At 36.3% G+C, this 12,532-nt stretch overlaps 1 pseudogene; it reads right to left on the reverse strand.

Moving 5' to 3' along the window:
• Positions 1-514: 514 nt before the first annotated feature.
• Positions 515-3,862, reverse strand: LOC140519143 (ubiquitin-conjugating enzyme E2 C-like; annotated as a pseudogene).
• Between the last annotated feature and the right edge of the window lie 8,670 nt (positions 3,863-12,532).

Below are 12,532 nucleotides of genomic sequence, written 5' to 3' on the forward strand. Positions count from 1 at the left end.
GCAAACTAGTGTCCTATAGACTCTTTCTTGATTCCCAGATTACTGTCCCATCCCTTATCAACTGAGATCATGCTTCATATTACTTACTCTTGCACAATAATTCCTAATTATGGCTCTGTAATGATAGTCAAGGCTTAAGTACAGAATTTAATGGAAAGAGGATGGAAATTATTGGATCCCTTTTTCTATTTTGATTTTGTGGTGAACACTGAATTTTTTTCTTTAATATTTTAAAAATTCTGTAGTTAAAAATCAAAGTAAAACAAGGATTTCCACATGCATAGTGAGAAAGAAATAGAAGATTATACATGAAATTGTAAATATTTATTTTTTACTGATTGCTTTTCTTTTCAAGTATATCATAAACCCTTCATGTAACTTTCAAAACTCTTCTGCTTTTCTGGAATTCCTTCTGTTCTTCCTTACATTTTTTTCTTGTGTGTTAAGATCCTCCATTGATCCTTTTTTCTTTTTCTTTCTTTTTTTAAACAAAACCAAAACTTTTATTTATACATTAATGTTGAGGGCTGGACTGGAGCTTAAGAAAAAAAAGAAAAGGAAAATAGTTTATAATAGAGTCTTGTATAGAAGAGAGAAGAGGAAGAAGACAGATTATGAGGAAGGGAAAAAGATAGAGGCACATACATACACATACACACAAGATGAAGGAAGGTGGGCTGGGCAGCCAGGGTCAGGGCTCTTGACCTGCTTCATGTAGGTTTCCAGCAGGTACTTTTTAAAGGCTGTGGGGTTTGTCCAAAGTTCAGCAGCATGTATGTTCAGTGGGCTGTCAATGTTGGGTTCTCCCAGCAGGCTCTGGATAGATAGCAGGATGGTCCTGACATCTTACAGAGCTGACCACTTGTCCTTGAGGATGTCCAAACAGATATTGCCTTGGGTGTCCACATTAGGATGGTAACAAGGTGTGATGAATTTCACCGTGGGAGCATTGTATGAACAGCCGCTGGGGAATCCCAGGGGGAGCTTGTACCTTAGGTCTTCATGCACTGTCCCAGCTGCCCCATGGATGGTCCCAACCCACTTGAAGAGATTGTCTGACTCTGGGAAGGCAGAAGTTCCTTTGTCTCCAGACATCATTAGGGTCATCAATTCCTGCTGTAACCTCTTGCCCACGGACCCACGGGCTGGGCTCGTCCCAGGCTCGGCTCCCTTACGGACTGCGGCGGCGGCTGGGTCACGATTCTGCGAGGCCGTGGGGGACCAGAGATGAAGAAAGAGAAAACTCCCTGGCGGCAACTGCCGATCCCTTTTTCTTTTAAAAAATGTTTAGACAACCCTATCCCTATCTCCCTTCTCTCTTCCATCCCTGAAAAAAATGAGGAAAAGAGAAAAACAAAACCCTTGTAACAAATACAGATAATAAAACCAAACATTTCTACATTGGGCACGTCTTATTCCGCACTGTGAAATCTGTTACTAGGTGCAAATAATATGCTTCGTCATTGGTCTTCTGAAATCCTGCTCGGTGACTGAATTGATTAGAATTCTTAAATCCTTCCATGTTGTTTTGGTTACAATGCTGTTATTGTATAAATTATTTTCCTGGGTTTTTTTTTTCCATGTTATTTTGCATCAGTTTGTACAAGTCTTTCTAGGCTTCTCTGAAATGATCTCCTTCATCATTTCTTACAGTGTCATAATATTTAATTATATTCATATACTTTGATTTGTTCAGCCATATTCCTTAGTTTACAGATCTTTGTTATAATTAAAAAAAGGAGAGTTATAAATATTCTTGTATGTATGGGTCTTTTTTATACTTTTCTTTGATCTCTTTGGGGTCTTCTTCAATTTTATCCATCTCAGGACATTTCCCTACCTTCTTTTCTCTACATGAAGTGAAATGTCACCATATGTGAGATCTGAGATCCTTTACCCCAAGAAAGGATTAAATGATACATGAGAAAGTATTCCCCCATGATAGACTATAAAATGCAAAGATTCCATTGGGCATAATTTCTAAAATAAACATTTTTGGGAGACCTTTTTTTGATATCAGAAGGCACAAAGATTCTAGTCCCTTAAAAGAAAAAAGCTCTAGAAAAATCTTCTTTTACAGGTTTCATATTAGTCTTTTGTCTTTTTGCTACTTTATAAAATAGTAAAAATGTGGGCAGAGTTTTAGTACTCCTTGTGTCTTTTTACCATCCATATCTTGCAATTTGGATTTTAATTCATTGGTTAGTACTGATGCATAAATGGTCTGTTCTTTGATTTACTGTAGCTGTTTGACAGATGTTCCCTCCTGGTAGAGAAAAGAAAAACACTGAATGAGGTAGCAAGTAAAAGAGGAGATCTATTTATTGTCCAAGTATTTTATTTTTGTCTTCAATCAATAATCAATCAACGAACATTTATTACACATCTACTATGTGCCAAGTGTGCTAAGTGCTGGGATACAAGAGGAGCCATAATACAATCTCTTCTGTTATGTCTTATATGGTACCTAATATATTTTGGTGATGCATATATCTATATCTCTATACCTATATCTATATATATCTGGCAACTAAAAGTTGAGTATTTATTTTGCCAGTTCACATTTATAGGTATGAATATATACATGAACATTTGAAGAATGTATACTTTTATCAGTATAGGGAATTCTTTTCACGAGCCATAGTCATAGATTTATTAGATAAGTTCTAGGAAGTTGTGAGAGGCACAGAGAGGTTACTTGTTTAGGTTCACAAAGTTAATAAGTATAAGAAGCATGACTTGAATCCAGATTTTTTTTAACTTTCAAACTTCCATGGCTATTTATGACTAAGAACTTATATTTATATATGACATATTTTAATCAACAAGTGTTTATGGAAAAACTACTTTGTACCCAGTCCTGGTGTATGCAAGGTACTGTACCATTTTTATAAGTACTGTTTAACAAAGGAGAGGTACAGATAAAGTCCTTGTTCTGAAGATACCTATAGTGGAGCAGACATTAATAGAAGCATCGTGAAACTCAGTGTTAAATGGTGGAGTGCATACTGTCAGATCACTAGGAGTTCAGGGAAGGGAGAAATGACTGAACATTGAAGTAGTGAGGAAGGCTCCATGGAGAGGATGATATGAGCTGTGCTTTAAATATGATACCCTTCCATTTTGGTATCACAATGATAAGGCTTTGCTTTTAGATATATGCATGAAGAGGAGTAGGGATCACTTCTGAACTTTAATTTTCTTTCTTTTTTTAAAATAAGTTTTTTGTATTGATTTTGTTTCTTACATCATCATAGTTATTTCAAATATGTCCGTTCTTCCTCTGCCACAGAGCTAGTCCATTTAACAAATAGTATTTTTTAGAGAGAAAGAAATCATCATCACTGATCAATATATTGGAAGAGTCCAAAAATATGTGTAATATGTTACATTTTCACTTCCATGAAAAAGTGTTTTTTTTTTATTTTGAGGGATTATCTCTTTATATATCTTCATTCCAGTCTTGATTGATCTTTATAATTTCATTACAATTACTTAGGGTTTTTTGATGTTCAGTTCTGTTCATTTATATTGTCATAGTTACTGTGGATATTGTTTCCTTAGATCTTCTTTACTCTCTATCAGTTCATATAAATCTTTCTATACTTCTCTATTCATCATATGTATCATTTCTTCCAAAACACCAATATTACATTACATTCATGTGCCACAGTTTTTTCTTTGTTTGATTTTGTTTTTGCCATTCAGTTGATGGACAATTATTTTGTTTCTGATTTTTCCTATCACAAAAAGTATCACAATAAATATTTAAGAGTATGTGGAGAATTTTTCCCCACTTTTCAATGACTTACTTCGGGCAAAAGGCCAGTAAAGGAATCTCTGCTTTCAAGGGTATGGGCATCTTAGTCATTGTATTTGCATAATTCAAATTGCTTTCCAAAATTCAAAACCCCAATTTCCAAAGCACAGCTCAGATTTCTTTGAGTAATACAGAAGCTTTCCTTTTCAGATGGATAGGATAATCACTGCAAACTGGAACCAATTTTTTTTCCTTTTCCTTTTTTTCCCCCTATTTAGCTTCATATAATTGAAAACCAAAACCACCAACCAGCTCTCTATGTTAATAAGGTATAAAGGTCATATAGACCAAATAGAGGTAATTGGTGGCTATAAGTTACAGAGAGTCAGTTTCACCCAGGGATTCTAGTGATGTCATAAAAGATGGGAGTATATTTTGAGTCAGCAGAACCTTTGGAAGGAATTTCTTCATAAGTCAGAAAGTTTTGCTCTTTCTTTCTGGACAATGCATGGTTCTGAGAAGGGTATATTTTAAAGTTTTCTACGACTGACTTCTTTTGGAAAATGTTCTTGCACATACCAAGGAGCTGCTTCAGCTGTAATATAAAATGTCCTAGAAATCATGCAATTTATAGGCTTAACAGCACACCTGAGGATTAAAGAGTTTTTCCATCCAGCCCCAAAAGCTTAATGACTGATTTAGCATAGAAGCAGCTCGATGAATAATACTAATCACCTTGTGACTTTCCCCTCCTGTTTCTCTAACTTCAGAATGCCCACATGGATTCAGGGTGGAAATGTTTAAGGCATTTGTACTTTTTTAAGAGATACACTGCCAGATAAAATTCAATTGCAGAAAAGCAATAGCCATATACACAAATGGATATAAATTCCTTTTATTAAGGGGATTTGTTCTGTGAAGTTTGGATTCAGTCAAAGGGCCACACATGAGGACCTACAGAGCCACATGTGGCCTCAAGGCCTCAGGTTTCACACCCCTGCAGTAGATCAGTTACTGAGGAGACCAAGGAGGACCTCAAGTTTGGATCTAGTGCTTTCTCTCTCAAGGTTATGCCTTGTCTATGCTTTGTAGATTTAAATATATATGTAATATTTATATTTGTACATATAATTTATACTATATATAATCTATAATATTATATATACATGTATGTAATATACATTCCACTTCTTGAGAGTAGGAATGGTTTTATTTGAATGGTTATGGAGGCATTTCTGAAATTTAGGCCTGTAAAAGAGATGTGGGCCTTTGGGTCATCCAGTCTGCATAGTTTTCCTCATCATCCTGGTTCTTTCCTAGGCATTTTCATCTTCCACTAATCTCCAGGAAAAATGCAGTTAGGATCTATCAGTTCTGGAGAGCTATAAAGTCAGGGCAGGGAAATGCTATGAATGAGTCTGAAGAATTCAATATATCTATCTGTCTCATTTCTCTGTAATTGTGTTGAGTTGCTGCTACTGAAGCAATCTTTTATCACAGCTAAAAGGGTACTACTACTGTTACTGCTGCTGCAGCTACTACTAGTACTACTTCCACCACCCCTACTACTACCACTCCTACTGCTGCCTCCTAGCATTTGCATTTGGTTTAAGGTTTTCAACACTGTGAGGTAGACACTATTACTATGATTCTCATTTTATATCTGGGGAAACTGAGACTGGCAAAGTTAAATGGCTTGTTAAGAGACACATCCCTAGAAAGGGTCTATGAGGTAAGATTGGAAATCAGATCTTCCCTGTCGCCAGTTTTAGCCTCCAACTTGCTATACCACTTGGCTGCCAGAAATTTTTAAAAATTTTTTTAGTAGTTAAGATCCACTGATTAGTGGGGTCTTTCTCCTGGCTAAAGCAGGATTTTTAATTTGGATGCAATACTCAGGCAAGTAAGTGTGATATTTATGTTGCTAAGATGCATACTTTCAAGTCAAATAATTTCTTAGAAGATAGTATGTTGTTGTTCAGTTGTGTCCAACACTTTGTGACCCCATTTGGAATTTTCTTGCCAAAGATAGTGTAGTGGTTGAACATTTCCTTCTCCAGCTCATTTTACATATGAGAAAACTGAGGCAAACAGGGTTAAGTGACTTGCCCAGGATCACACATCTAGCAAGTGTCTGAGGCCAGATTTGACCTCAGGTATTTCTAACTCCAGGCCCAGTACTCTATCTATTGAACCAGCAGCTGCCTCATATGTATAGTGCTTAATAAATATTTGTTAAATTGAATTTAGTACTAATAACCTCAGAACAGAATCTAGAAAAGGACTAATTTGTTTCTTTCATCCAAGGTCAGATTTCAGTTAATTCAAATCTATGATCTTTTCCACTGTCTACACACACTATTTTAATTTTTTTTAATAAAAAGATGAGAAGGGAAATTCTCATCTTTTTTCAGTAAAGAGATTCATTTTTGTAGACATCCCTATAAGTGAGCTTTTTCTTAGCAAAAATTAATTCCACCAGAAAATTTAGATAATTTTCTTGTTGTGTGAAAGCAATACACTAGAGGTAGCTGAAATAGATAGGTCCAAACCACTGAGGAATATGGATGGTCAAGTTTTGAAAGACAAACAGTTTTTATGCAGAATCCTTCTTAGGGGGTTGTGAATGACATTGCTTCAAATCCTGAATATCTCTTGTTCTTCTGTGTGTTCTCTGCGAATGAAATAACAGAGAGGATTAAAAACAGAAAAAACCCTTCCACCCACCACGGACTTAAGAGATTTGCTCTCTGTCGACACTTCTCTTTTCCCTGGCTTCAGAAGAAAGGTGCCTCTTAAGGATTTCCCATCCTTTCATCATTTCAGCTGATATCAGATTAGACAGTCTTATGGGGACCTGAAAGATTTAAAGTAGATGATATCGTCTAAGGCTTAACTCCCAAGTCAAAAAGTTCTGGGGACACAGAATGGAGAGCAGAACTGTCCTTTCCATATCCAATGTAGAAATCAAAGGATATGGATGGGACCTTTGAGAAATGTGGCAAAAAGAATATATTGGGTTAACTCAAGTATTAAAATTGATGGAACAGATTTAGGGCAGATCTTTAAGGAGGATTCTGTTTGGCAATTTTTCCGAACACTTCAAAATAATTTTACTTAGTTTGTCACCAAACCCCTTAAAGTTGGGGTGGGTAACATATGTGCTGCAGTCCCTAGACCCCTGGAATGTGTCTGTGTTGACCCTCCCATTCCACAGATTGTGTTATTATAAGGGTTAGGGAATGGACTCGTTCTGAGGCACATTCACCATTTGGCTGGTTTCCATGCAACAGACTAAGACATCCCTTTCCATCCCTTCTCATCCTATCCCATTTTATCCTTTTCCATCTCATCCGTTCCCATCTAACAATCATTTATTATGTACCTATCATGTGCAAAGCTTATTGTGTCCTGCAAATATAAAGACAAAATAAGAGACTAGTTCTTAATATCAAGGAATTACATGCTACTAGAGATTAAAATAGGTAAACATAATTGTTAGAGAAGGGAGCAGACGCTAACAACTAAGGTAATTGAGAAAGAGCTCCCATTGGAGATGTCGCATGATCTAATAGTAAGGAGGGAGTTCATTGCAGTAATGGGTGATAGTCTGAGCAAAGTCACTGATGTGGGAGATAAAAAGTAGATTTTTGGAGAATAGTAATTGGGTAATTTTAGCTGACCATGGAGGGCTTAAAGGAGAGGAATATAAAATAGGCCTGGGAAGGTGATGGAGCTGGATCATGGCAGGCTTTAAGAGAAATATCCAGGTAGTGAAATTGCCAGTGCGAAAACCCTTTTGGTTTGATATAGTCTACGTTAGCTCAAAATCTGTGACTCACCTTCATTTTATTTAATATACCCCTACATTTTATTTGATATAAACTGGGAAGTTTTACATTTAAGTGATATTCAAATTGATGTCATAATGATGATATAATGTAATAAACAGTATTGTATCATAAATCTCTGTAGTTGGACAGACCTGCTTTCTGTGAATGCTATAAGGACAAAGCAGGTGACTCCCTGATTTTGGGTATAAATAATGTCACTTACTTGCATCTGGAGAAGCAGTGGAGAGAAAACTAGACCAGGAATCAGGATGATCTGAGTTCAAATCCTATCTTAGACACTACCTAGCTGTATAATTCTGGACAAATCACTTCAGCTCTCTCTGCATCAGTTTCTTCATAAGTAAAATGGGGATAATAATAGCACCTATCACAATTGTGAGAATAAATTGAGAAAGCGCTATATAAATGCTATCTGTAGTGATAATAATAATTAATATTATTATTATTAGAATACATAGCAATATTTCCTAGTATGGTTCTGCAATAACTTTGTGAAGCAATTAAATAGAAAGTTCTCTTCCTGAAAAGTACTCATAACTGGGTAATTTAAAAAAAAATGATAATTTTCTCATCTTAAACCAATTTTTATCATATTCTCCCTCTTTCTCTTTTTTCCTTTTTTTGAGGAGGAAGATGAGGGAAGTGGGGAATTTCTGTGTTTGAATCCCACATATACTGTCTTGGTTTTGAAGGAATTTTTATCCTGGAGTGATAACTATTTGACTGCCAAAATTTAAGTTTGAAATGCCACCTCAGACTTATCTGAGTGTGTTGCTTTTGCAAAACACAAGGCACATGTTTTCTAACCACAATTGAAACCATTGAAAAGCAGTATTTTTGGAGAAGCAAGAGTGTGTGAAACTTCTGCAAGCCATTTGCAAAGGCAGCCTGATGGGCCCCCACTTCATATGTGTTATATTTTCCCCCCAACAGATCACCCTGAGGTAAATTTCACAGAACTTCTGAATAAATCATAATTTAAAGACACTGAGAAGGACAAAGTAGACGTTGGGGAGTCAGTGCCCCTCTATGAATACCCTGAGGTTGGGAGACACTGGAAAGGACTATGCTATTCTGCTAATCTTCATGAGGAAACTCTAAGAACATAGGCATAAATAGTGATCAAGCAGTTCCTGAATTATGATGGAGATTATAGCATTTAGAACTAGAAGGAAGCTTAGAGAGCAACAAGTTCAATGATCACATTTTACTGTTAAAAAAAGCCTGAGGAGCAGTGCTTGTAAGAAACAGAGACATGGTGAAAAATCATATTCTTTGACTTGAAATCAGTTGCTGCTTCCTCTACACTAGTCTGCCAGGAGCACTTCTATGCAGATCTTCCTTTTGAAATCTTTGAATTTTGTCCTTTCTGAAAACTGTTTGGTGGCCTACCACTTACCCTTTAAGAACTTCTACTGACTTCGTAGGGAAACCCAGGTGTGCAAAAGAGATTCACACTGGAAGAAAAGCTGGCCTCAGAATTTTTATTCCTTTTATGCCACATGTTCCAAAGCCATTTCTGGGCTATTTTGAGAATGGTCTGCACAGATATTAATCTTTGTGACCATATGTCTGAAACATTTCATCACAGGAAAACAGCTGAAAGTAGTTGGGTGGTACTTCATGAGATCCACCTTAGGTGTTGGGACTATGGTTGGAATAGGAACACATGTCTGGTGCTCTTGGAAATGTGATGAGAAATGGAACCTATGCCTTGTGTTATTGACTTTTATGCTTGAGTTCCTTCCTGCAACTGCTGAGCTCCAGACTCATTCATTAGGATACCCAAGGTCTGGGGAATAGTGATTGCCTTGGTGGGCTCGTATGGCCAGGTGCAGCTACCCTGATGCTATCTTGTGTTAACTTCAATCCTCTCTGCATCACCACATTTCCTAAAGAATTATCCTCCAAAGGCACCTGAACATCTGGGTCATGATATCACACACTAGCAGCCTGGTATTTACAAAAGGCAACATTCTCTCCAGAAATGCAGTCCATTAAAGCAGGTTTTACAAAGTATGAGAAAAAAGGTTTGATTTTTCTAGGTATCTAGATATCCTTTCCTAAATTGGTAAATGGATACCTCTTCATTTCTAAATGAAATACGATGGAATTTCAAGAAGAAATAACAATGGTTATGAAATAATAAACCATGATATGTTGAAACAAGCATTCAATGATACTCACTAGATCTGCAACCATGAACAGAATCATTCAACCTCTCTGAGTCTCAGTTTCTTCATCTCTAAAATGGGCAAAATAATAGTAACTACCATATAGGGTGACCATGAGGGCCAAATGTACATAATCATAGTGCTTTATAAATGGTTATTATTATTTTTATTGTTTTTCATTTTATGTTGAGTTGAGATGTTCAGATAGCATGTTCATGCTGTTCAGATAGAAATATTTCTGGGACAGCTCATTCTCCTGCTATTATTTTCTTACATTTCATATTCTACAGATTATTATGCAGGAGAGTTAAATAACTAATTTTATAAGTAAAATAAGAATATTAGGAGGTAAATTCAACTTCAGTAGCAACCTCCTTACAAGTCCCATATCTGGTAGTATGGCAGGGACATGTATTCCATCCTGATCCCATGTGATTTTGATCTCCTCTACAAAGTCTCTATATTTGGAAAGCTTTTTATATACAATTTGGGGATTATGAGTATTTGCTATGGTGATGTGTATCAAACTCATTGTTCTTAAGTTTTTAATGGAATGTTGTTATGGTTAGGCAGTTGTAGGCGACAGTCCTATTCCAGTACAGTTTATTAGTTGAGTTCTCAAGGACATATTGAGGTCTATGTTTGTATTATAAGAATGTGTTGTCTGTCTGTCCATGAAAGATAGTGAGATTCTGATGTATAATTGTGGCCATTAGGTTATGTTGTGCTAGACATTTGACATCTGTTATATATTTGAAGTCTACAGTGATGTGTTGCTCAGTTTCTACTTTTTCATTGAATACACCAATCACTTATGTGCAGATCATTAATGATAAGCCTTCTTTAATTTGTGGTAGTGTGATGCCCTTGTCTTGAATTATCATCATTAACCCATCTGTTCCCATAAATGAATCTATATAAAGACCATTTGTTCATCACTCTGTGTCAACATATTGTTGCTTGGCACATTGTACTACAATATCTAGACTCTATGACATTGGCTTCTGTGAAAAGACAAATAGCCAGGTGCAAAGAGAAAGCAAAGATATGTATTTCATGCTTTATTATTGTTACTATTTTGAATAATAATGCTATTATTTTACTTTAATCTGGCTTTGGTATTTAACTTCAGTGTTCTATGTCTCTCCATCTTCAATATAATGTAATGATTTTGAAAAAAATTTTTTGTCCTAAATCAGTGTAGTCTTTAAATCAGTGTGGTCTTTAAAATATTTTGCAATGATAAAATGAAAAACACCATGTAAGAATGAACATCCAAACACATTCATTCAACATATTTATTTCCACATATAATATGTTAAAATGAATGCTATTTAAATACTTATGAGTATTAATGCATTGTAGAGATGTAATAAAGACCAGGCTATGATTTCTTGAGGGGCAAAAATGACACAAGGGTTGTTATCTTTTTTGGTCCTGTATAACCAGTCCAGCCCTTGTTATTTGTGTAGAATAAAAGATACTGATGTAGGGAGGTTGCTTTCTGTATGTGAGAAAGAAAGGACCTGAGAACACTTTCCACATAAAGCAGATTATTATACGAACGAAGAACTAAAATAGGTTAATGACCACATGTCAATGAGAGTTGAACTCATGGAATCAGAAGAAGCAATAGAGGAGAAACTAGCTCAGATAGTTGAAATTATCTTAATCTGAGAATTAGCCAACCTTTGGTGCAGCATGGCCTAAAAGTGGTTCAGATACTGCATCATCTTCTCTCTGGACGAGGCCCACAAAGCACAGTATTCCTTAGTGGATGGTGGAGAGAGTTACAAGTGGCACCGATAGCTTCTCTGCTGAAGTGTAAGGCTGAAGTTCTGGAAGAAACTGCATAAACTATAGTCTTCTTCCACAAGATAGAGACTTGCAAACTGCAGCAACCCGCAAGTCTAGTATTAGGTGGCCTAAAGTAATTACTAGTATTTTTAAATTTTCCAGACTTTATGTAGCTTAATTCACTTGATCCTTAATGATAGCTGATTAGCTGAAAACAACCAACATCAAAGGAATAAAACTCAACAGGGAGCTGTAGAAAGTGATGTTGGGGATAGGGAGGAGGGCTGGCAAGGAACGGTGGGATGATATCATCGATATCCCTGAAGCATCAGAGGAGTCATTTGCACTTCCACATGAGTTCTCCAGCCATATGTCTTCCCTACGTCTGTGCTCCTCCACAAAGATGTCATACAGATATGTGTGTCGCATGTATGTATGGCCCACATGTTGACTTTGCACTGAAATGTTTGTGTATTTGTGGGACAGTTATAAGAGGAAATGTTATGTTGTTATTTTGATTGTCGTACTATTTCATTAAACACTTTTATGTGGAAATGTATCCTCTAGCTGATTAGTCAAAGTAAATAAACCAACAGAGACTTTCAAGTTATGGTTTGGGGAAGAATTTTATTCACAAAGTATCTTTTAGTAGTTTTCTACACAGTTCATGAATGAGAGGGGCAATGGGTGCCATACATATATACATACATACACGTGTATATTTACTGTGTTGTGACCTTTGGAAAGAATTCTCTTTGACCTTCTGTTTCCTCATCTGCAAAGTCACAGGGTGAGGCCAGATGACTTTCCAGGTCCCTTTTATCCCTAAATGATGATAGTCTGCCTCCTGAAATATAAACTTAAACGTGAAAGTTTGAGGTCATGTGATTTGCCTATGAGAGAAGTGTTAAACCTGTCCTGTAACAGAGCTATTCCAAAAGGATTTC

This window comes from Notamacropus eugenii, chromosome 1 (genome assembly GCF_028372415.1).
Source record: "Notamacropus eugenii isolate mMacEug1 chromosome 1, mMacEug1.pri_v2, whole genome shotgun sequence".
Taxonomy (NCBI): domain Eukaryota; kingdom Metazoa; phylum Chordata; class Mammalia; order Diprotodontia; family Macropodidae; genus Notamacropus; species Notamacropus eugenii.